Source organism: Euprymna scolopes, chromosome 8 (genome assembly GCF_053919585.1).
Source record: "Euprymna scolopes isolate OS-2025 chromosome 8, ASM5391958v1, whole genome shotgun sequence".
Classification (NCBI taxonomy): Eukaryota; Metazoa; Mollusca; class Cephalopoda; order Sepiida; family Sepiolidae; genus Euprymna; species Euprymna scolopes.
Window position 1 is genome coordinate 157,728,186 of NC_136489.1, and position 24,193 is coordinate 157,752,378.

The following is a 24,193-nucleotide window of genomic DNA, read 5'->3' on the forward strand; positions in this document are numbered from 1 at the left end:
ATGTCCTTACAGTTATATCGCATAGGATTAGCAAATCTCTCGACGGTGGCAATCTTTCTAGGGCAATTGCTCTTGACATATCTAAAGCCTTTGATAGGGTATGGCATAAAGGTTTACTTCATAAGATCGCTAGCTATGGTATAGCTGGAAAAGTCTTCTCAATTATTAAATCATTTCTTTCTGATAGGTTCATAAGAGTAGTAGTTGAGGGGCAAAAATCAGAAGCTCACAGTATTAATGCCGGTGTCCCTCAGGGATCCATCCTGGGCCCAACTCTTTTCCTGATCTACATTAATGATCTTCCAAATCATATCCTTACATCATTTGTAGACATTTATGCTGACGACACTACCATTTATGGTACCACATCTAAGACAGTAAACGAGCAAGTTCTCTCCAATTCTCTCTCCTCTGATCTTGAGCACGTAGTACAATGGGGAAAGGAGTGGCTGGTTACTTTTAATGCATCTAAAACCAAGCTTCTCTCTTTACATCATCAACATTCTAATCCACATTTGTCATCAATTGAAATGAATGGCTCTCGTCTTCAGGAGGCCTCAAGTTTTGACAAGCTTCTGGGCTTGACCATTACTCCTGATCTTAAATGGAACACGTATATCAAATCTGTTGCCAAGGCCGCTGGAAAAATGGTGGGATCTTTCTATCGATCCAGTAGATATCTCACTGCTGATGCTATTCTCTATCTATATAAGAGCCAGGTACGTCCAAGGATGGAATACTGTTGCCACATCTGGGCGAGTTTGTCTCTGATGTATCGTTATTTTCATGGAAAGTGTTCAACTGAGCTTCAATCTATGGTCCCCCCTCGCCAAACTTTCACGAGAAACACTCGTCTAGTTGTAAACACTATCAATAATTTCCCCCACTCTTTATCTGTCCCTAAACCTAAACGTAGATTCCATGAACAAAGCTTCTTTCTTAGAACTGCACGCCTGTGGAATTGTCTTCCGTTTTCCTGCTTTCTGGCTGACTACAATTTGGTTTTGTTCAAGTCTAAAGTAAATAAGTTCTTGATGAGCCGTTCCATATAAGTTATTAAATTTACCAAATTTTCATTACTAATGATTACTATATTGACCAACTTCTACTGTACACTCTTTAACCCTTATCCTTGAGTGGCCTCTGGGCCTTGATAATGTGGTGATGCCTTTGTAAAAAAAAAAAAAAAAAAAAAACTTTCATAGTGACACACAATATGGTTTCCATTCTGCTAGATCTACAGCAGATGTGTTTACAGTTATATCTCATAGGATTAGCGAATCTCTCGACAGAGGCAACCTTTCTAGGGCAATTGCTCTTGACATATCACAGGCCTTTGATAAGGTATGGCATAAAGGCCTACTTCATAAGATTTCAAGCTACAGTATAGCTGAAAATATCTTCTCAGTAATAAAATAATTTTTCTCTGATAGGTTCATAGGAGTAGTGGGTGATGGGCAGAAATAGGAAACTCTCATTATTAATGCTGGACTCCCTCGAGGGTCCATCCTCGGCCCAACTCTCTTCTTGATCTACATCCATAATCTCCTCATTCGTAGACATTCATGCTGACGACACTACCGTCTATGGCAACACATCAAAGGCAATAAATGACCAAGTTCTCTCTGATTCTTTCTCCTCTGATCTTGAGCACGTAGTACAGTGGGGAAAGAGGTGACTGGATACTTTTAATGCATCTAAAACAAAGCTTCTATCTTTACATCAACGATCTGGTGTCAATCTGGCAACGGTTGAAATGAATGGCTCTCGTCTTGGGGACGCTTCATGTTTTGACAAGCTTCTGTGTTTGACCTTTACTCCTGACCTGAAATGGAACACGTACATAAAATCCATTGCCAAGGTCGCTGGGAAAATGGTGGAATCTATCTACCGCTTCAGTATATAACTCACTGCTGATGCAATTCTCTATCTATATAAAAGCCAAGTACGTCCAAGAATGAAGTGATGTTACCACATCTGGGTATGAGATGCTAGAAGCAGCTTAACCTTTCCTTGACAGAGTTCAAAATAAACTTCGTAGCTTAGTGGGGTATGCCCTTTTCTCTTCCTTACAACCTCTTTCCCATAGAAGAGACGTCTCTGCTTTATCGTTATTTCCATTGCAAGTGCTGGTCTGAGCTCCAATCTATGGTCCCCCCCTCGCCAAACTTTCACGAAAACCTCCCGTCAAGTTGAAACCACTGTCAATAATTTTCCCCACTCTTTATCTCTGCCTAAACCGAAACGTAGATTCCATGAACAAAGCTTCCTTCTTAGAACTGCACGTATGTGGAGCTCTATTTCGTTTGCTTGTTTCCCAACTAACTACAATTTGGTTGTCTTCAAGTCCAACGTAAACAAATTCTTGATGAGCCATCCCTTTAAATAATCCAATTTACCAAATTTCTACTACTAACGATTACTACGAAATGATCCTATTTACTACTGTACACTCAATAATGCTTATCCTCGAGTGGCCTCCGGGCCTTGATAAGTAGTGACCCCTAAGTGAAAAATGGATATAAATTAATTTTAATTAGATGTTATTGCATGCCAAATTTAGAATAGATATTTTGTCACAAGAGAGGAAGCCGTTAATGACACCATAGAATAAGCTAGTGAAATATATCTTAGAACATCTAAGCTAGTGAATTATCTCTTAGAACATCTTTTAATTAGATGTTATTGCATGCCAAATTTAGAATAGATATTTTGTCACAAGAGAGGAAGCCGTTAATGACACCATAGAATAAGCTAGTGAAATATCTCTTAGAACATCTTTTAATCAACAGTTTGTGGTATGCGGGAAGAGAAATAGGAAAACTCTGCACTTTCATTGTTCAAGAACATTTTTAGTTGCCGTTTTCTTTTAAAAAGAACAAAGCGATTAAAACAGAAAAACGAGGAAGAGAAAATAGACTGCTACTACGTTTCAGCAAAACATCATAATTTTTGTTGTGTACGTATATGAGCCGCCGTCCAAAACATTGAATGAAGACAGTGTTTTATCTAATGTACAGTATCCAGAATAACAATATTAGAACGAAGCCACCAAAATTATTAAGTTATAGCGAATTACATTAAACACAAAGGTCTATTTTTTGCGCATTTAAAAAATCGATATCTCCTCCTCATTGTGTGGGATGTGTACCATAGTTTCAAGAGGGCATATGATTTATTAGTGGACATTTTGGATCGATACAGATATTACATTGGGAGGCATATTCGCGGTTTTAAGTTACATCAACATGACTATCTGTTGTGGCCTAAAAAGAGCGAAAGAAATAACACGAACAGAAAGTAATTAATAATGAAGATGTATTAACAGATAGTACAGAAGTAATGGGTTAACAGAGCTGACTTGTTTACGTCGCTTATCTTCTCACTTCTATTAATTTGTTATAACTATTCTAAAAATTTTAACGATTCAGGAAGAGTTCATAGTGTGACGGACTAGTGTATAAACTCATATAAAACTTATGAAAGAAGCTAAGCGGTATACAATACTATGATCGTAATCGATCTATTGTATAGGGTGTCCCACTTAAAAGTAGCCTGATCTATCTAATCTTTCTCTTAATGACCAACTGACACCACAAGACAAAATGCAATTCGTTTTCCAAAAAAGATAACGCTACATGCCACACGTCTCACAAATCACTGACACGAGTTCATGACATGCTTACGGAAGAGAGAACAATAAGCAAAGGTTTATGGCCACCACGTTCCCGGATACGTTATCATATGATTTTTTTTTTATCTTTGAGGGAATTTAAAATGAAATAATTATGTAAATAATCCTCACAATCTAGACCAACTAAATGAGAAGATTACCAACGCTATCAGGAGAATCACCAGAAAAGATCTACAGGCAGCATCTGCAAACGTTGTTATACATGCCCAGAAATGCATAGATGTCAACGGAGATCACTTCCAGCATCTTTTATAAAATTAAACGTAATTTCAGCAATAAAAGAATGTTCCTGCTCTCTATTACATTTTCTGGGCTAATCTCGTTGAAATTCGTCGCCGCTGTCGAAGGTTTTACGCAGACATGCATACATACATGATGATTGCAACGTCCTGTCAGACGAGTGCCACTCCCTCAGACATTTAAAATCCATGAGCCTAAATGCCTGAGGGAGTATCTATACAAAGATGATGTTACATAGTCTTAGCTTTGTACGACAGCTAAGTCTCTCTCTCTCGGTTCAAAATGTTGAGATCCAGCAACAAGCAAGAGCAAGATAGCCAGCAACAAATAAAACTGCAGACCAGATTAATGCGGGTACTGGTCTCCCGCTTTATGGTTTTTTTAAATCAGAGATTTGCTTCTCCTAGAAAGGTTGCCTTCACCACGGCTTACGGGAGCCCTCTCCACCCCAATACACATATACACACACAAATATACACGGTGCTAGTTGGCCGTTGACCCCGAAAAAGAGTTCATTCGCCCTTTGGAAGGTCTTGTTTTTAATCCTTCAGGGAGACTAGCCGCCCTCCTCACCAAACAAGTCTGGTGGGGGAACCAGTTTAGTCGCCGGTGACCCGACCATGAGGCAGGTAGTACTGGGTTACATGGTACCAGTAGCATATGGCATGACCTGACATAGATACATACATACATACATTTAAACAGACAGGTGATATTTATATTATAGATTTCATATCTCTAACCCTGTTCTAACATAATAAGGTGGACAACCGGTTTTCCCTGGATCACTGAAGTTAAGCAACGTTGAACTTGGTCAGTACTAAATGAGTGACCATTTGGGACTTCTAGGTGCTGTATGTGCTTATCTCGCCATTGTTTCCAGTCGTCCTGGACTTTTCCTTGCCACTGGACCCAAACAGTGCCAATTCAGGAGAGGTGCGATTAGGGATTGCGCGACTCTTGTTTCACAGTTACACGCGAAGCTTCCCCTGCAGGAGGTATCCTTTGTCTTTCGAGACTGAACGGGGGCATCGAACCCTGTTCTAACGTGTTTGAACCCGTTCTGTCTTCTACCAGTTCTAAATGTGTTGCTCGTTCTTTCTTTAATTCGCGTTGTCTTCTTCTATCTTCCCTCTGTATCATTCATTCTTCTCTGCTTTCTCCATCCTTCTGGTCTTCTCATCTTTCCCCAATTATTGCAGTGATGCTGCAACGCTTGCATGCAAAAACAATAACAATGTGAATAATTCAATTATTCTTTTGCTTCGGCTTGACACTGCGTTCATTCTAAAAAAAAATTTAAAAAAACAAAAAGACAATAGTCTTCCACAAAGACGTTCGCAAAACCGAAAACATGTAATCCCCAAGCAAATCGATGGATCTGCTTCAGATCAGAAAGAAGTTAAAATGACATTGTAACATAGGAAATTTATTTCGAGGCAATATTTACAATAAACGCATGATGTAATAATGTGCATGTGCGTTTAATATGTCTATATTTTTTTTTGGTTGGTTCCCGCTAATCTATATTCCTATAAAATTGTGTTTTGTGTGTATGTCTTTCTTGTTTTAATTTTTTATCATTGTGTTGTGTGTGTGTGTGTATGTGTGTGTGTCTCTCTCTCTCTCTCTCTCTCTCTCTCTCTCTCTCTCTCTATCTCTTTCTCTCTATCTCTCTCTCTCTCTCTTTGTTTTATTTTTCTTATCATTGTTTTTCCTGGGGATGGGGATTCTACCGGATACCAAACATTCTCCCATTAGTTTAGTTACTCCAGCCGATAGATCTTTTTTAAGATTCTAACCGCCCCTTTAAGTGATATTGTTTGTACTTCTTTTGCACTTGGTTCACCGGGTATATTCGCCAGATAGTTTTTGAAATTTTTTTTCATTATCCCGGTTGATATTCATATAAAAACTCCTTTTTTTTATATTTTTATTTGCTCTTTACTTGCCTCCCCATGAGGGCCGAGTTATACACAAGGTCGGTTTTTAATGTGGGGAAAAAACGAGCTCACCCCAAAAAGGTACTCTGGTTAGTCACAAAAATAAAAAATGTATGAGTCATGAAGGATTTCTCCTCCTCTAACCGAAACCAAAAAAGTGAAGTCCAAAATTCAAGCTTATCATTACATCTTGGTATAAACTATGTGGATATATATATATATATATATATATATATATATATATATATATATATATTCACCTTTCATTAATAGCAGTCCTTTAATTCATGAAGTTCGATGTTACGACGGAGCATATCACAAATAAATTACAAAAATCTGTATTCCAAATTACAAAATATTGACTATCTTACCGTTTATTTTTTTAGGTAAATTGACATGCAAAAATCTCTTTAGGTTGTCTGTTTGTCTGTCTGTCTGTCTCTCTCTCTCTCTTTCTTTCTATACATATATATATATATATATTTATATATATATATATATATATATTTCTTGAAATATACATAGATTGATGTTAGTTGGAGCTAGACACTAGTGGCAGATAAAAGGATTGAATGTCTGTGTTCATGATTAGCCTTGGAGAAAACGTTTTGTAACGTTCCAATGAACGGGGCCTGTAAATAATCTATAATATGAACCTCAAACGTCTGTTAGTGTGTGTGTGTAGGTTTGTATGTCTCGCTAAAGATTTCGACACACGCAACCAACACTGACAAAATTGGTATCGTTTAAACCGTCAGCCTTTCGGCCAACAAATATCCAAAAATTAGCCAAAAGCATTCATTCTTTCCCTGTCGACTGGGCCGTATTTTACAAAGAGGGGTAAGTGTTTTCGTCGACACTTTTGCAAGTCATTCCAGTCCCACGTGAACAACGTCGCATAAAGCAGGTTATTACGAATGCCTGTGACGTTACAACCGCGGTGGGCGTATCGATGACCGTTTGCTTTTTTTTTCACCTCCTTGAGGGTTACGGGTTCGAGCCTGCCTATTACTCCTAATTTTTTTGTGCTCGCACGGGTACTCATTGCTATTTTGAATTGTTTTAATTCATTTTTTAGCGATTTTGTTGCTCACCCAATCTCTTTACACACACCTCGTCACACCCGGGCAACTCCGGCCACCATGGCAAACAATTAATAAAATACAACGTAATTTTAATTGTCTCAGTTGTTTGTTCTTTGGGAACAGTTCCAACAATAAGAATTAAATTCAAGGTTGCGGCATGATAGCCCGTTGGCGCCTTATATTGAACTAGCGGGGGGTACCCGGCGTTGCCCGGGTGTTTGGAGGTGTGTGTTGTTTTAGGTAAATCAAAACACCCGGGTATTTGTGTCGGATGGGGGTTAAAATTTAAAAAAAAAGCTTTGGTAGATAAATATGAAGGATCGAACCCGAACCCTTGAGTCGAAGTTGGAAATTAAAGTGTGAAAAAAAACTGCAACGTTACTCACTGGGCCACCACGAAATAGAAACGGAAACATGATTGAATTTATTTAAGTATTACGAATTGGCAGGTGCCCGTACTTAATGAGGTCAACTTTGACTCCGGGGCAGTATTTTATTTACTGCAGGGCAGGATTTTTTTTGTTTCCCCAAGTTGCTGTGGGGAAAACCAGCTTTCCATAAAAAGGGGATTGTACAAATTCAATAGCAATTGTAGAAACTCCATATTGATCAAAGCTGATTGCTTTCGGATGTTTCCGGAAAATACCGCCAGAATTAGTTTCGCTTTTATAATACGAAAAAGCTTAATGCACATACGGCGATCGAAAAATGTTGAATATTTATCTTTAGAAAGTCAATCAAATTAAATACACAGGAGACCCCCGTTGTTAACTCGTAGATATTATCATTTAGACGTGACATAAAAAGTTTTAAGAAAAAGTGTGTCGAGCGATCGCTTCTCGGACAAAAGCCTTTCTCGGACATACACAAAAACCGAACATACATACATACATACACACACACATTTTCACTTTTATGTTTATAGATAACGACTATTGAATAACGACTAGTTGAACATAAAGGTATATATAAGACTATCAGGGTTACTCAGCGTTCCCTGGAGAATAAGTGTAAGATGTTTTTATTAAAACTTTTATTCCACTATTCCTCTATATCCGTTTTTCTCTGCTCTTCCTTTTCCTCGTCGCCCATTCTTCTTTAGCTGAGAGCACACATACACACCGAAAAAACTTGAATGCCTACTAGACACTATCCTCGAGTGTCTAAGGTCTCTCTGTACAGAAGTTTGCCAAAACAACCTGGTATGAGGATACTTTTTCAATAGAAGTAAACCCTGACCAAATATTCAAAATCACATAGTATTCGCTGCCCAAATACGATCTCCTCACTATGGCTAACCCACATAAGCTTTTACGAGGAATGGTGCACCTTCTCCAAATGATGTTGCCTCTAGTAATAGCATGAAGCTGGATACTCCACCAGACTAGATAAATTCTTGTCCTGGAATCCAGTAAGACCAAGAGACCAACATGAAAGATATACTACAACGTATGAAAATGGTTAATTGGGGAGAGGAAAATTATGTTCTCAATTTCTTTACTAACTCAGTGCTTGAGAGATAAAGAACTTTAATGGAACATTCGAATATCTATGTATCTCATATAGACTTCAAGTTTTAGTTCCAGGTAGTGGTCTCCTTGATTTCTGAGAACTTCGACTAAAGTAAAATAACACAAAAAAATGGCAAGGAAATCAACATTATACTAGTTGTGATAGGAGCAACTATTCTTATGAAAAAAAATCTTAAGAAATACTTGGAAACAATTCCTGGAAGACAACGCTGACATGAAATACAGATAGCAACCATAAAGGGAACAGCTTCTATTCTTAAAAGAGCCCTCAGATATGAATTAAAAGCGTCATAAAATCAAGTGTTAGTTCTAGGACGGAGTTAGCTCCCTTGATCTCTTCAATCTAATCGAAGTAAAATAAGTAAAATAAAGAAAGAGTCCAGTAATTATAGGAACAAGTGGAATCCAGCAAGAAAAAGGGACTAAAAAGAAAGATATATTATATAATTTAAAGAACGAAACCTTCTGTAAAACTTGTAATAAATCATTTTGAAGTTTAAAGTCACACATGTAAAAAAAAAAAAAAAGGAAAATCACTGCGTACATTATCGATGTCACTGTCCCAAATGACTTTAATAGAGCTGAACGGAAAAAGATAACAAAATATTAGGATATGAAGGATGATTGAAAAACGAAATCATCCCTTAAATAAATCAACATTTGGCCAGTTTTGATAGGAGTAGCTGTTCTAATAAAAACATCTTAAGAAATACTTCAGAACAATCCCTGGATGACCAAGCTTTAATGAGATACAGATAGCATCTATAAAGGGAACAACATCTATTCTTAAAAGAGCTCTCAGATATGAATAAAAATCGTAATAAAACAAAGTGTTAGCTCCAGAACGGAGTTAGCTCCCTTGATCTCTTAAAACTAACCTGTAATAGAAATCACCACTGTCGCAAACGACCTTGTGTTTGCTTAGCGTGTAAAATAACAGCAGAAAATGTAGAAACGAAGAAAAAATAAGCATAATTTTGTAGGTCGCTCATTGGTGAACGTATGCCATTAATTTGCATGCTTGCACAACTGAAAACTGTTTAAAACGACCAATTCTAAAGCATTCTAAAGAATTTGTGTTGAGTTTTTTTATTGGACAGTTTGGAACGAGAACGAACGGTTGAAGATAATATCGAATGCACGAGGATTTATTGCGATTGAAGAAAAAAAAAAGGAAAAAAACATTTTTGTTCGTTGTATCGACAAGGGGACGTTTTGACATTTTTTGTCCCCTTTCTATTTTATGGAAAATAATTTTAAGTAAGATAATTTTTTAAAAAAAGTGATACCACTTTTAGATTCCTTGTAGCATTAGTCGGCATTTTATTTTCATGTTAGTACATAAAAGATTGAATGCCATACATCCTCCCCGACAGAACGCGAAACAGTGAATTTTCAGAGAATGGATATCTATTTTTATTTTAAATATTAACGGTCCAACGCTGATCAAAAGATATCAACTTTGCGAGTCTTTACTTTATTATTTATTTATTTATTCATTTTTCTTTTTTTTTCCTTTTAGCTATACATGCGAACATGCAAGTAGGGATTATGAAGAAGAATCTGAATCCATACTAAAATAATATACCTGGTGAACCAAGTGCAAAAGAGATCCAGACAATTGAACTTAAGGAAACAACGAGGATACTAAAAAGAGCTCTCGGTTGGTTTCAATAAAAAGCAGGGCAATGTTGGCAGCTGGTTTGGCTGCTCCAATACCCAACGTTACAGTCGTCCAAGGAAGAAAATTAAAAAAAAACACTAATTTTTATATAATAGATGGCTAACCAACCGAAACAATATGGCGTTAGTAGACATTTTTACACCAGATTTATCATGTAAAATATCCTTTTTAAGTCTTTTTACTGTCAATATCAACAAGATAAGTCCAAAATGCCGAGAAAAAAAAAAGCGAAATAATGTTTTAGAGCATCTATAAATAGTTTTTTAAGTGGATTCGCAAACTCCAATGAAGGCGAGGTAAGCTATGATTGATCGGAAGCGGCCGACATAATATGTCGTGTAAAGGTTTATTGATTTGGTTCACCTATTTTCAAGAACTAACTTGCTATTCAAATAAATGGTGTGCTTGTGAATAAGTAAACGGTGCAAAAATCTTCCATCAAGGAAGCTGACAAAATATTTGAACTATAAGGCATCACAGAATTGTAAATTTTCTGGATAAGTTCTAAATAAATCTCAATAAAATAAATAAAAAACGAGAGAAAGAAAAGACAAAATAAAATATAATTAATGCACAAAAAAACACCATAACTATAGGCAAATAGTACAAGGTGCTTTCAATACGTTTGCAGATATTTTTCGTAAGGGCGCTTTTATTGAAACACTTATCTACTTCGAAGTAATCTCCTCCGACTGCAATTCACTTCTTGTCCCGTTCCAACAACTTCTGGACCCCCCATGAAAGTCCTCTTGTGTGAATTTATCAATGACCCTCGTCACACCCCTTTTCGTCTCCTTAATGGTCTCATAACACCAGCCTCTAAGGTTTTCTTTGGGCTTAGGGAATAAGAAAAAGTTACAGGGAGCAAGGTCTGGACTAGAGGTAGGGTCATCTTGGTCAACTAGTCTGTGACAAGGATGTAGTTTTGGACTGGTGCATTCACGTACATCTTCTTCGGGAGTGGTACCAAAGAAACGATGGTCATTTTTGTGCTCCAGGATTTATTGACATAGTCACCACCACTCTCAAGGTGTTTTTCGGCAGGAACTCAATTACACATCTCTGCTTCTGACGAACACCCAAGAGTGACATTTGTTGCTTTCTCAAAGTCTTACACCGTCAATATCTGCAACAGAAAGATAAAACTCTCATGCTATGAATGTATAAGTTTAGTAATCATAACAATATAATTTGCAATTCCCACTGATCTATTCAGGCGGAATGGCAATTGAAGTGGACATTACTTTTAGAACGCGTTTTGTACGTTGGTATACAGTTCATGGACGCCACCTCTCAAACTGAATGTAACAGGAAAATGAACAACCTTAAAGGAACTACACCCCTAAAATTGTTTAGATTTGTTTAGCATCTTTGTAGTAAATCAATATCTTTAGTTATTTACATAGATGGACACTCGGCGTTGCCCGGTTGCATAATACGTTTAAACATGATATTTTAATTTATGCAGATTGTTTATGTATTAGTGTAGAATCAATTTCCTATTGGATATTAGAAGTAGAGATGTCACCTCCGACCTTCTTCAATGTGTCTTATAAAATTCGGGAATTTATAAGAAACTAACTGTCAGCCCGATGTTGCCCGGTCGTACAATGTGCAAAAACATGATATTTTAATTCATGCAGATTGTATTTGTATCATCATAGAATCCATCCTCTATTGATTATTATATTTCTATTTTACAAGGTATCAACACTTATCAAGGCTCGGAAGCCACTCGGGGATTAGGGTTATTGCGTGTACAGTTATCAATGCGATAGTATCGTAGTAATCGTTAGTATTGGAGATTTAATAAAGTGTCTTACTTAAGGGGACGGTTCATAAGGAATTTGCTTATGTTGGACTTGAAGACGTCCAGGTTGTAGTCAAGTGGGAAACAGACAAACGGAACAGAGTTCCACAGGCGTGCACTTCTAAGAAAGAAGCTTTGTTCATGGAATCTACGTTTTGATTTAGGCACAGAAAAAAGTGGGGAAAATTATGGACAGTGGAGACGGGTGTTTATCGTGAAAGATTGGCGAAGGGGGACCAGAGATTGGAGTTCAGACGAGCACTTGCTATGGAAGTAACGATAAAACAAAGACAGGCTCGCATCGTCTCTTCTGTGGGAGAGAGGTTACAGGAAAGAGAAAAGGGCATCCCCCACTAAGCCACGAAGTCTATTTCGTACTCTGTCAAGGCAGGATAGGCTGTTTTTAGCAGATTCTGTCCATGTGAGGATTAAATTTTTAAAAAAACAATAAATAAAAAATGATAAAATAATAATGATAATGTCGTTCACCAAATCCAATAATTGTTTGTTTTGCAATCTTACGTAAGCTGATATTTAGGCATGATGATGAATGCCTGGAAAAGGTCACTTCTGATTAACATTTAGTTTTTAAAAATGCACACAAGGAAATGATTGTCGGCGATTTTAAATGGTGCCTCTTCTTTTATCGCAAATTGAACTTTTTTTAATAAGAAAATCTTAAATAAAATGATGAGATACACCTGTGCTTAAACACACTATTTTTTAAAAGTAGAAATGATTTGCTGAGATTTTATTTTTCCCCCTTGTCCGGTATAATGTAAAATATTCCCTGCAAAAAATTATTCATTTTTATCTGTATGTAAAAAAGACTATTTTTAAGATAAGATGTTTTTCGATTTCCGATACTTATCGGATGAATTTCTGTACAAAACATATCTAAGAACACTGCCAGACATATAAATTAGCTTCTATTGGATTTTACAAATAGAGAGGAATAAGTTGCTCGGTGAACTAATTCACAAAAAAATTTTAAAAATAAAAAATAATAATGATAATGTCGTTCATCAAATTCCGTCTGTGTTTGTTTACAATATCACGTCAGCTGATATTTGGACTTGACTATGAATGCCCTGGAAAAATTACTTCTGATTAATGTTTAGTTTTAAAATATGCAAACGAGGAAATGATTTGCGGCGATTTTAAATGGTATTCTCCTTTTATCGTAAATTGAATTCATTAAAATGAAATGGAAAGGTACATTCGGGCTTGCACAGGGATGATTCGATCTGCAGTTGAACGTGCTACCACTCAGCTATATCTTCAGATGACAATAATACTGTTTTTTGTTTGAGAAGAAATGTTTTGCTGAGATTTTATTATCTCCCTTGGCCTGTGTAACGTAAAATATTGCACTGTAAAATTCTTCTTTTTTATCTATAAGAAAAAAAAGTTGTTTTTTAGGGTCAGATTTTTTTCTATTTCTGATACTAATTGGGTTAAATTTCGTAGAAAACATATCTAAGAACACTGCCAGACATATAAATTACCTTAGCGTGAAATTTGAAAAGGCCTTTTTGGATACTATGGGGCAGAAACTCACAAACCCAGGCACAAAGTGACTTTTATATAATCGTAGAAATATTGAAAAAATAGTTATTGCAAACAATTCATTTCATACAATTAAATGAACACATGTTGCTAAATATTGGAAAATAAATAGTAATACAAATTTTAGACCAAAAAAAGAATGTTACGAGTTCATTTAAAAAGTTAAGTTTAGAAACCTAAGAAAAAGCAATTTCAAACTTACGCATAACAGATATGCCGATGAACACTACCTAACATACGCATTATTGGGCGTATCTAAACTAACATACGCCCAGTCAATCTGAGTGTTTAGAGATATCTGTTTTGTTGCAACCTAGTAAAAAAGCAAAGGCGCGTCTAAACATCTATAAATATAAAAGCGAAAATGTTCGTGTGTGTGTGTGTTTTCGTGTATGTCCAAGAAAGGCTTTTTTTCCGAGAACTGATCGGTCGCCTCACAACTTCTTAAAACTTTTTATATCGCGCCTAAATGATAATATCTACGAGTTAACAACCGGGGTCGCCTGTCTATTTAATTTGCCCGACTTTCAAAAGATAAATATTCAACAATTTTCGATCGCCGCATGTGCATTAAGCTTTTTCGAATAAAAATAACAAGCGAACAGACTCGCGGTGAATAAAAGACTGTCCCGCACTGAAAGTTGACGTCATTAACTCGTCAAAAACGGGCACCTGCCGTTAAACGTCGCACGTTTTTTTTGTTTTGTTTTTTGTTCACACTTTATTATTATTTTCCAACTGCGCGTCAAGGCTTCGTTTTTTTTTTTATTTTAAACAAACACTCAGGACACCCGGCCAACTTTTCATTTACCCAAAACGCACACACCTCCAAACACCCGGGCAACGCCGGTTACCCCCCTCCCCCGCTAGTTAGAGAAAAAAAACAAGTAAAAAAGGTAATAAAAAACAAAGCTGACAAAAATGAGAACAATTGGCATATATTTTGTCCTATTTTGATTTTTGTTGGGTTTTCCGACCATTTCAGCATATTCTGTCGAATTGGGAAACTGATACGATTTTTTTTTTTAATTTGTTGAAGGTCGACTGAACATATGGAATAAATAACTACAACACAAAAGTAAAATGGAACAGATATATTAAAAGCAAGAAATTATATGCACATATTTACAAAGCATCCATTGGTATAGTCACGGGGAAACCGTCCCTGGAGAAGGTGTCGGCAGAGTGGTCGTCGATTCTCGATATCGTGTCTCTCCGAGTCTCTCGCTGAGTCTCTCGTCGGGTCTCTCCGGTCTTTACGGTACCAACCATATTTATATGGTTGACACTCCCCGAATGCTAATAAGATAGATCCTACCATAACAGTATTTTCGACCATTTCGGCATATTCTGCCTAATTGGGAAACTAATACGATTTTTTTTGTCTGTATCCTCTATTTAACATATAAGAATACATGTTCTGTTCACTTAGTAATAACTACATTAATACGTGTTAAATATGTCGATTCACTATCAATTCTAAATGACAGTTTCCTTGGAATTATGTTTCTTCATTATTATAATGTCTGACCCCGTCGAAGTCGCAATAGTCGTGATCGCCTTTCCTCCGAGAGTTCTTTATAGAATTATTTCGCGCCCCAGGCCTCGGTCATCGGGTTGATATATCGATATCCGCTGAAAATAATCAGCTTCTCATGCAGGCCCAAAGACGACAAACACAGATGTTTCTAATGTACTCAAATTAATTCACGAAATTTACAAGTGTGTTACATATAGTGTTTTACATAAGTGTTTACACAAAAAAACACTCATAACCTGATTCTCCGTTCTCTACGGTGGCGGCGGTCGGCGGTGGGGGGGCTCTCTTTGAGTAGTGTTGACTTGTCTCGAGATTCGGCTCTAGGTTTTGGCACAGGCATTTGCTTATATTTCGATCAGCACGTCATCCCGGGGAAGTCCCGATGCTTTGCACGGCTTGAGAATCTGTGATCACCACTCAATTCCATTCACACGCCCAAAGGGGGTGACAGTTTGACCTCCGGCTAACCTCATACTCAAAAAGCCAAACGTCCTTGAGTTGGGTTTCGCCAAGAACGAAACTATATTTCGTTCTAGATTTCAAATGACATCTCTTGTCATTTTCCCCCAACAATAAAAAGTATATGTCTGTTCTACAAAAACACAATAAATTCATCCTTTTATCTAGGTTACCCGCCGCTACCCGGGCACCTAATAGTGCTTAACAGTTAATACCAGCATAGTTGCCCGGCCTTACTCAGTGTTTCAGGGGTCTCAATTTCCCCAAATGGGTAGCTCCACCGCTCCCAGAGTCGGTCATGCCACACTCCAATTTACCAAATCTCCACTACTAGCGATTATTACGAAATTATCCTATTGACTACTATACACTCAATAACCCTTATCCTCGAGTGGCCTCCGGGCCTTGATAAGTGGTGACCCCTATGTACCCCCCCAAAAACACTATCAATAATTCCCCACTCTTTATCGGTACCTAAACCTAAACGTCCAACATAAACAAGTTCTTGATGAGCCGTTTCCCTTAAATAATCCAGTTTACCAAATTTTCACTACTAACGAGTACTACGATATTGTCTCATTGACTACCGTACACACATTAACCCTTATCCTTGTTATTGTTCGATCTCATTACACAAAAAACGCTCCTGAATCTTATTCTTCGTTCTTTACGGTGGTCGACGGGGGGGGCTCTCTTTGAGTAGTGTTAACTTGTCTCGAGATTCGGCTCTAATGTTTTGGCGCAAGCATTTGCTTATATTTCGAGGAAAGGGTTGGTTGGGGTAAACACTAGGCCAATCATTGATCAGCACGTCATTCCGGGGAAGTCCCGATGCCTTGCCTGGTATGAGAATCTGTGATCACCACTGTGCTTAACAGTTAATATCAGCCTAGTTGCCCAGCCTTACTCAGTGTTTCGGAGGTCTCAATCTCCCCCCAATGGGGAATTCCACCGCTCCCAGAGGCGGTCACGTCAAATTATTTCACTCGACAATAATTAACAGTAATAATTAATACATCTATCCGGTCATAATTAATGGAAACGAAATAAAAACTGTAATTTCCGAGAATTATTGAAAAATATTATTTCGAAATTCCGTATAGATATTCTAATTCGGCATAAAAATTCCTGTTCAAAAAAATGACTTTGGCAAACGTCAAATGTTGCAGCGGCTAAAATGATGTCAAAATAACAACCACGATAAAAATGGCAGTCTAAATGATGCTAATAAGACAAATTATCTATGTTTATCTTTAAAATCCAGAAATCAAAAACAGATATTTACTAAAAACTAGCTGAACCTGTTCCACGACGTTGCCCGTTAACATATATTTGAATTGATTTAATCTATTTTATAAAAGGGAAAATGTGTGTTAGTTCGTATGCGTGTGTGTCTGCGCATCGGATCGTGCCAAAATATTGATCTATCTCTCGGACGAAAGATAAGTAATAATTGACCAAAATGATTCATTCTGTCGGGGTGAACTGGGCCGTTTCTTTCAAGGGGGGGTCACTTTTTGCGTCGACATTTTTGCAAGTAATACTCCTTGCAATCTCATTGTAGTTAAAAAAAATGTTCGACTCGTTGTGACGTCATAAGTGGTCGTAGCTGTGACAGCTAGCGCGTTAGATTTTTTTTCACCTCCTTTTCCTTGTTAGTGTTGCAGGTTCGAGCTTGCCTACTGGGGCAAATGTTTTTTTTTTTTTTTTTTTTTGCTATTTTGATTGAAGAAAAGTTGTTTTTTAGGGCTGGGGTTGCTCAATATATTTAATATACCACCTCTCCACGCACGGGAAACGCGGGATACCATGCTAGTTAGAAATAAATATTACACTAATATTAAACGTATTGTATAAAATGTTAGACCTCCACAAATGAGGCTCATAACTTTTATTAAATATTATTTGATATAAGGCAAGTAGGTCTAAAACGAGTATGCAAAGAAAAAATCTCGCAACAAATTTATAGGAAACTTATGTAAATTACAATGGAAAAATGCGAGCATGAAAAGTAATATGGTTAAGCTTAAACATAAAGAAGTAAAGGACATGTTTTTAAAACTGGAAAAGAACAAGACAAGATATTCTAGTTAAAAATATAATAAATCTATAACTTAAAATATTGTAGTATTAAGAATTGATTATATGATGTCAAATTGAATTTTTTTAAATATTCTTAATGCTGCAATATTTTAAGTTATAAATTTATTACATTTTTACTAGAATATCTTGTCTTTTTCTTTTTCAGTTTTAACAACTAGTCCTTTAGTTTTCCATGCTTAAGCCAACTTATATTACTTTTCATGCTCGCATTTTCTATTGTAATCCATGATTTTTCCAGGCTTCCAGTAAATTCACCTTTATTTGTTTAATTTCAGTCTTATTTTTGCCACTATAAACATAATAACATACACATATGTAATAACAATGTACGGCACTCTTCTACTTTCAATAACACCCCCCAATTATCTCCTGTTCATTCTTTCATTCTCTCCATTTCACTTGTAACTTCTCTTTTTGCGAGAGCAGTGAATTGGTAGCAACAGTAGTCGTTGAAGCAACGTGGTTGCTATGGAAACCAGTCATAAAATCGTCGCTCAAGTCCTTACGATTTTTTTTGGATTTTGAACACCAGAAAAAATTATCAGAATTTTGTTTTACTGAACGAAAATTGAATTTGTTTTACAATATAGCTGAGAAGGTGATCTATAAACTTTAATAATTGTTTGAAATTTGGTCGAAAAATGAGTGAGCGGTGAATTTTTAAAGCTGTTCTAAATGACTAAAACTACCGCTTAACCATATATAGAAAAACTACCGTGTATGAATGATAATCAATACTATGGGCTGAAATTTTCTTAATGGAACATATAAATGTTGTTTTTTTTGGGTGGGATGTTGTAGCATAATTGTAAGAGGAAATACGACTTTATTTTATTATATAGATACATGGATCATAAAAACGAAAAATGACAAAAAAATAAATTTATCAATAGGCTTCGTTGCTTAGTGGGGGATGCCCTTTTCTCTTCCTTACAACCTCTCTCCCACAGAAGAGACGTTGCGAGCCTGTCTTTGTTTTATCGTTACTTCCATGGCAAGTGCTCATCTGAGCTCCAATCTCTGGCCCCCCCTTCGCCAATCTTTCACGAAAAACACCCGTCTAGCTGAAACCACTGTCAAAATTTTCCCCACTCTTTATCTGTGCCAAAACCAAAACGTAGATTCTATGAACAAAGCTTCTTTTTTAGAAGTGCACGCATGTGGAACTCTGTTCCATTTGCTTGTTTCCCACATGACTACAACCTGGATGTCTTCAAGTCCAACATAAACAAATTCCTAATGAACCGTCGCCTTAAGTAATGACACTTTATCAAATCTCCAATACTAACGTACTGAGCACGGACTAACCCTTATCCCTGAGTGGCTTCCGGGTCTTGATAAGTGGTAACTACCCTGTAAAAAAAAACAATGACGAAACAGAAACGGGGAGATCGGAAAACGTCTTAACGGCAAAAATTTGAAGTAAGGTTATGGAAAGTAAAAAAATAACAATATGCTTTTCTTTTTCTTGACTCAAATATTCACAAACCAACATATACGGTCATAAAAGGACTTGTTTAAGATTTACATTTCGTTGTTTGTTTTTTTAAGTACCATTATTGGGCAGCGGCCACCTTGGATAACAATTGTGTGAACTTGTCCGGAAGTTTAATTCTGAGTTTAACCTCGCCGTTGACATTGACGGATTGCAATGATGCAGTGATACGATCAGGTTAACTACGGACAAGACTGTCGAATCTATTGGCTCAACTGACCTTCTCAATTATACAGAAGTGTAGAGGAAAAGGGCACTTAATAGGACTTAATAGTTTATGCAGACGAACCAAACGCCATTATCGATGGTGACAGGCACGTAAGCTCACATTCAAACGCGAACAAATACGAAATAATTAGAACTACCTAATAGGAATAAACAAAGTTTATTCATACACATATACGAATAGGAGTATTTTCTTAAATGTATACAGCAATATACGCACGCATTGCACTATGTTCTGGAGAACACCATATTGTAGTAAATTTAAAAGTCCGTTTTACTGTAAAAGACGTGTAATGACTATTAGTGCAGAATATGAGCTGAGTATTTCGTGTTTTATATTGCGTTATAGCCGTAAAATATATTTTATAAATACTCCTCGAAAATGTGTCAATCTATTAATCGGTAAAATTTTGATGTAAAACTAGACTTTGAAGCCTTGGAAGAGCAACTTATTTAGAAAAATAAAATCTACAAAATTACATCTACTGTCACAACATTTTGGTCGATATAACCTCCGACCTTCTTCAGATATATCTAGTCGAACTCGGGAATGTTTCTGTCGAACTCGGGAATTTGGACGGAATTTCGAGCAGAACCCTTTATTTACTTCACGGAGGTAGCGTGTTCTTGTTCCGTCAGCCATGACTGGATAGAGGTCCTAAGTAATTCGCAAATGTATATTTGGGTCGCCCACATTGAGGTTGAAGGTTGAATTTGCGGATTACTTAGGGCCTATATCCAGTCATGGCTGACGGAACAAGAACACGCTACCTCCATGAAGTAAATAAAGGGTTCCGCTCGAAATTCCATCACTATTCCCGAGTTCGACAGAAACATTCCAGAGTTCGACAAGATACACCTGAAGAAGGTCGGAGGTTATATCGACCGAAACGGTGTGAAAATCACACTCAAGATGAGAACAGTAGTCGGATGAATAATAATACTAACATGGCTTACCTTAACTTTCTCTAAGGAGCATGTCACACCTATTGCGTCTTTTTCACCTGGTTTCCCGCGCCGGTAGTAAAGATAGCACACCTGTTTTCGTTTGAGGTAATACTGTTTGTAGCATTACAGCTATAAAAAGACGTTTGCTAAGATTCGAAATTGATATCTGTGCGTTTATGTGAATGATAGAAATTATTTGCAATAGTAATAGCATTGACACAGCGAACCCCTTTTGTGTTGTTCATGGCAATTAAGGTGCAATTTAGCCGAGCAGTTTTAGACTCTATGAATGAGCAAAAGTAGGGCTATCAAAAATGTCAATCACGATCAGCCGGTCACTGGTATATGACCGACCTACGTGTTACACTAAATGTCTTAGAAACGGTCCCGTGAGGATGTGACGATGGGCCAGTCAATAGAATCTGAGTATCAAGAAGAAAAGCATACCTGAGATGCTGGATGTGGCTGTGGTTCCTTTTCTCAGGAACACGTCTTGACCTTTGGTGGTATTCGGGTTGGAATTTTCCTCAGGACCTCTCCATTCTGTAATGCAAACATTTATGACAGACACAAAAAACACACAACACGACACAATCGTAATATATATGAAATATAATTAACTATTTATTTAATAAAATGTATACAATATATATATATATATATATATATATATATATATATCACAATATTGACATACAATTTACATATCCTACAATTGATTTTCACCATTACTTCATTGAAACTAACTAACCTACCTTAACTAGTGTTGAGAGAGAGGGGATGCCCCACCCCTTATTCACGGAGAGACAGAAATATGCGTGCTCACCTCATGGCGGTCCGGACAGAAAGATAGAGAGAGAAGAAGGAGGGGTATTATGGGATACATTTCTCTGTATTCCTCCGCCTACGGCCAAATCACGGCCATATAAGGGGGGGTGCTAACAACTACCAATACCAGGGAACTAGATATAGTACCAAAAAGATATATTATGGTTTATGATATATCTATGCTATTAATAAAATTCTAGATGCTTATTTATTTATTAATGCGTTTGTATATATACTAATAAAACTTTCGAACGAATGCACCGAATTGAAAAATTATTTTTCCCTGAAAGGTGTGGGTCCCTAGTTTGTCCTTATCTATATATGGTTCGTAATGAACAACGCCGTCAGGGCTGTTTCGTGCAATTGTCGAAAAAGCTATCTGCCCATGTCAACGGAATTTAGCACTGTCTGTATGCAGTCGCGGTAACATCTTTCGGCATACGGACAGGACTTGTGGTGCAATGGATAACGCGTCTGACTACGGATCAGAAGATTCCAGGTTCGAATCCTGGCAAGTTCGTAATAATTTTAACCATCATTTGATCCAACGTTTACTTATTATTCCTACCCTTAGTTAAGATATGTTTGATTTTTCAGTGATTTTGTTTTGTGCATATGGGAATTTCCCATACTCCAAGTTCACAAGGTAATCGTTGATGGTAAGACGATGTTTAGTGTACTTGATGTTGAGTGTACTCGATTTTGTGTTTGACTCGGCGTTGTGTGTTCCGACGAGGCGCAGCCGCTAGTATTAAATAATCTTGTCAATGAGAAAGAAAGTGCATTATTACAAGCACTAAGAAAAAATCATATTCTTTTCCTTGTTTTGGCTCTCAGGTATATACCCATTGATATCTTATATGTTTTTTTATGTAGAGTTATGTGGTTCTCAGTTGATTAATTGTGTCGGATATATACTCGAGAATAAAATCAATAGAAAGAATATGCCGTTGTTCTAGCCCTAATTATCACTAAGACATTGAAAACGGGAAATGCCGAGGGCAGGCACGGTAATGTCGATCCAAACATTTGACATTCGCCCACCAAGTCAACTGATAATTTATCGTGCTGGTGATATATTTAGAGCAACGGAAACTGTAGTTAATGGACCAAACACTGGATAGGACCCATCCTGACATTTATTAACATTTCAAGAACCTTCGCACGATGGTTATCTCCCGGTTTATCAATACTTTAAACAATCTAGCTACATTTAATGCGGAAATCGAATCGCATTTTACCATTTAGTTTCTTTTTGTCACAATGTTTTGTTCGTGACATTGTTGACAGGTTTTAGATTGTTTGGATCCTCGTACTTACGAGTTGCTTTCAATAAGTTTCCAGACTTTTTTTTTTCGTATGGGCACTTTGATAGTACACATATGAAACTCTTGTCCCCTTCGAAGTAATCTCTTCCAGCTGCAATGCATCTGTTGTACAATTCCAACAACCTCTGAAGAGCCCCATGGACGTCCTCTTGTGTTAGCGTGTTAAGGACTCCTGTCACAGCCTCTTTCACCTCCTCAGTTGTTTCATAACGACAGCCTCTTAAATTTTCCTTGAGCTTAGGGAATAATTAAAAGTCATAGGGAGCAAGGTCTGGACTCTAAGGAGGATGAGGAATTGTCTTAATGCTAATCTTGGTCAAATAAGTTGTGACATGGATGAAGCACCCTTGATGCAAACTTCGCGCAAATCTTCCGCATATTATTAACAATTACTAACACCTGTAAATTACATATAAATTAACTTAATAATTAATTAACGCGAATAAGTGTGTGTACAATTTCTGCACTAACATCAAACTATGCAAACTTAGACACGGAAAAGTCCTTCTCCATGAAAGTTATTGGTTAGCCAATCAACTCTGGTATTCTGACTTCTTTAGTCCTCCTAAAACTCTCATTATCCTTCAAGCTCCCTGCCTTCCTTGACTCTCTTATGCCATTAGAAAACTGATGATCAATACCCACGAGCAGTCTGAAACATTATACACGTTTCTGCGGCATTTGTTCCAAGTTTAAAACAGAATTTTATTGCATATCGCCCTTCTAAAATGTCTTCACGTCCAGATTGCATATTTGAAATTCACCAACTGTGACAATCAGGCTTTAGTAGGGTGTATTTCAAATCCTGCTGCAAGTGTTCATTTGAACCTGAAATCGTAATAATTGGTCAGTCATCTCGTAAGATCAATGGTTGTAACATACTGAATTTGTCAAGGCCTACAACAAATTAATATGCGTGTAGAAAAAATAAGTGTGGAAAGTTATTGAAGGCACCTCGTATCTTTATTTTCAGAATATTTTTCTGATTGTTTTTCCTTGCTTTATTCGGTGAATTTTATCGAATTCAACTGATGTGGATACTACTCTTTCCATGCATCATATCAATTATATTTTATTTACGTCTATCATGAGAATTTGACCTACAACCTAAAAGGGGGAATTAGTTCTACTCAGCGTCCAAGATAAAAAAATTGTAACATTACAGCATTACTCATGCTGTAATGTGATACATACATACATATATATGCATACATGATGATTGATTGCAACGTCTTGTCAGACGAGTGCCACTCCCTCAGACATTTAAAATTCATGAGCCCAAATGTCTGAGGGAGTATCTATACAAATATGATGTTACAGAGTCTTAGCTTAGTACGACAGCTAAGTCTCTCTCTCGGTTCAAAATGTTGAGATCCAGCAACAACCAAGAGCAAGATAGCCAGCAACAAATTAAACTGCAGACCAGCTTAATGCGGGTACTGGTCTTCCGCTTTATGATTTTTTTAAATCAGAGATTTGCTTCTCCTAGAAAGGTTGCCTTCACCACGGCTTACGGGAGCCCTCTCTACTCCAATACACATATACGCACACACAAATATACACGGTGCTAGTTGGCCGTTGACCCCGAAAAAGAGTTCATTCGCCCTTTGGGAGGTCTTGTTTTTAATCCTTCAGGGAGACTAGCTGCCCTCCTCACCAAACAAATCTGGTGGGGGAACCAGTTTAGTCGCCGGTGACCCGACCATGAGG

At 37.1% G+C, this 24,193-nt stretch overlaps 1 non-coding gene across 1 annotated transcript; it reads left to right on the forward strand.

The window, feature by feature from the left end:
* The first annotated feature begins 21,602 nt into the window (after positions 1-21,602).
* On the forward strand, positions 21,603-21,675 carry Trnar-acg (transfer RNA arginine (anticodon ACG)). Its single transcript has one exon. It is a non-coding gene; the product is annotated as a tRNA-Arg (tRNA).
* The last annotated feature ends 2,518 nt before the right edge of the window (positions 21,676-24,193 follow it).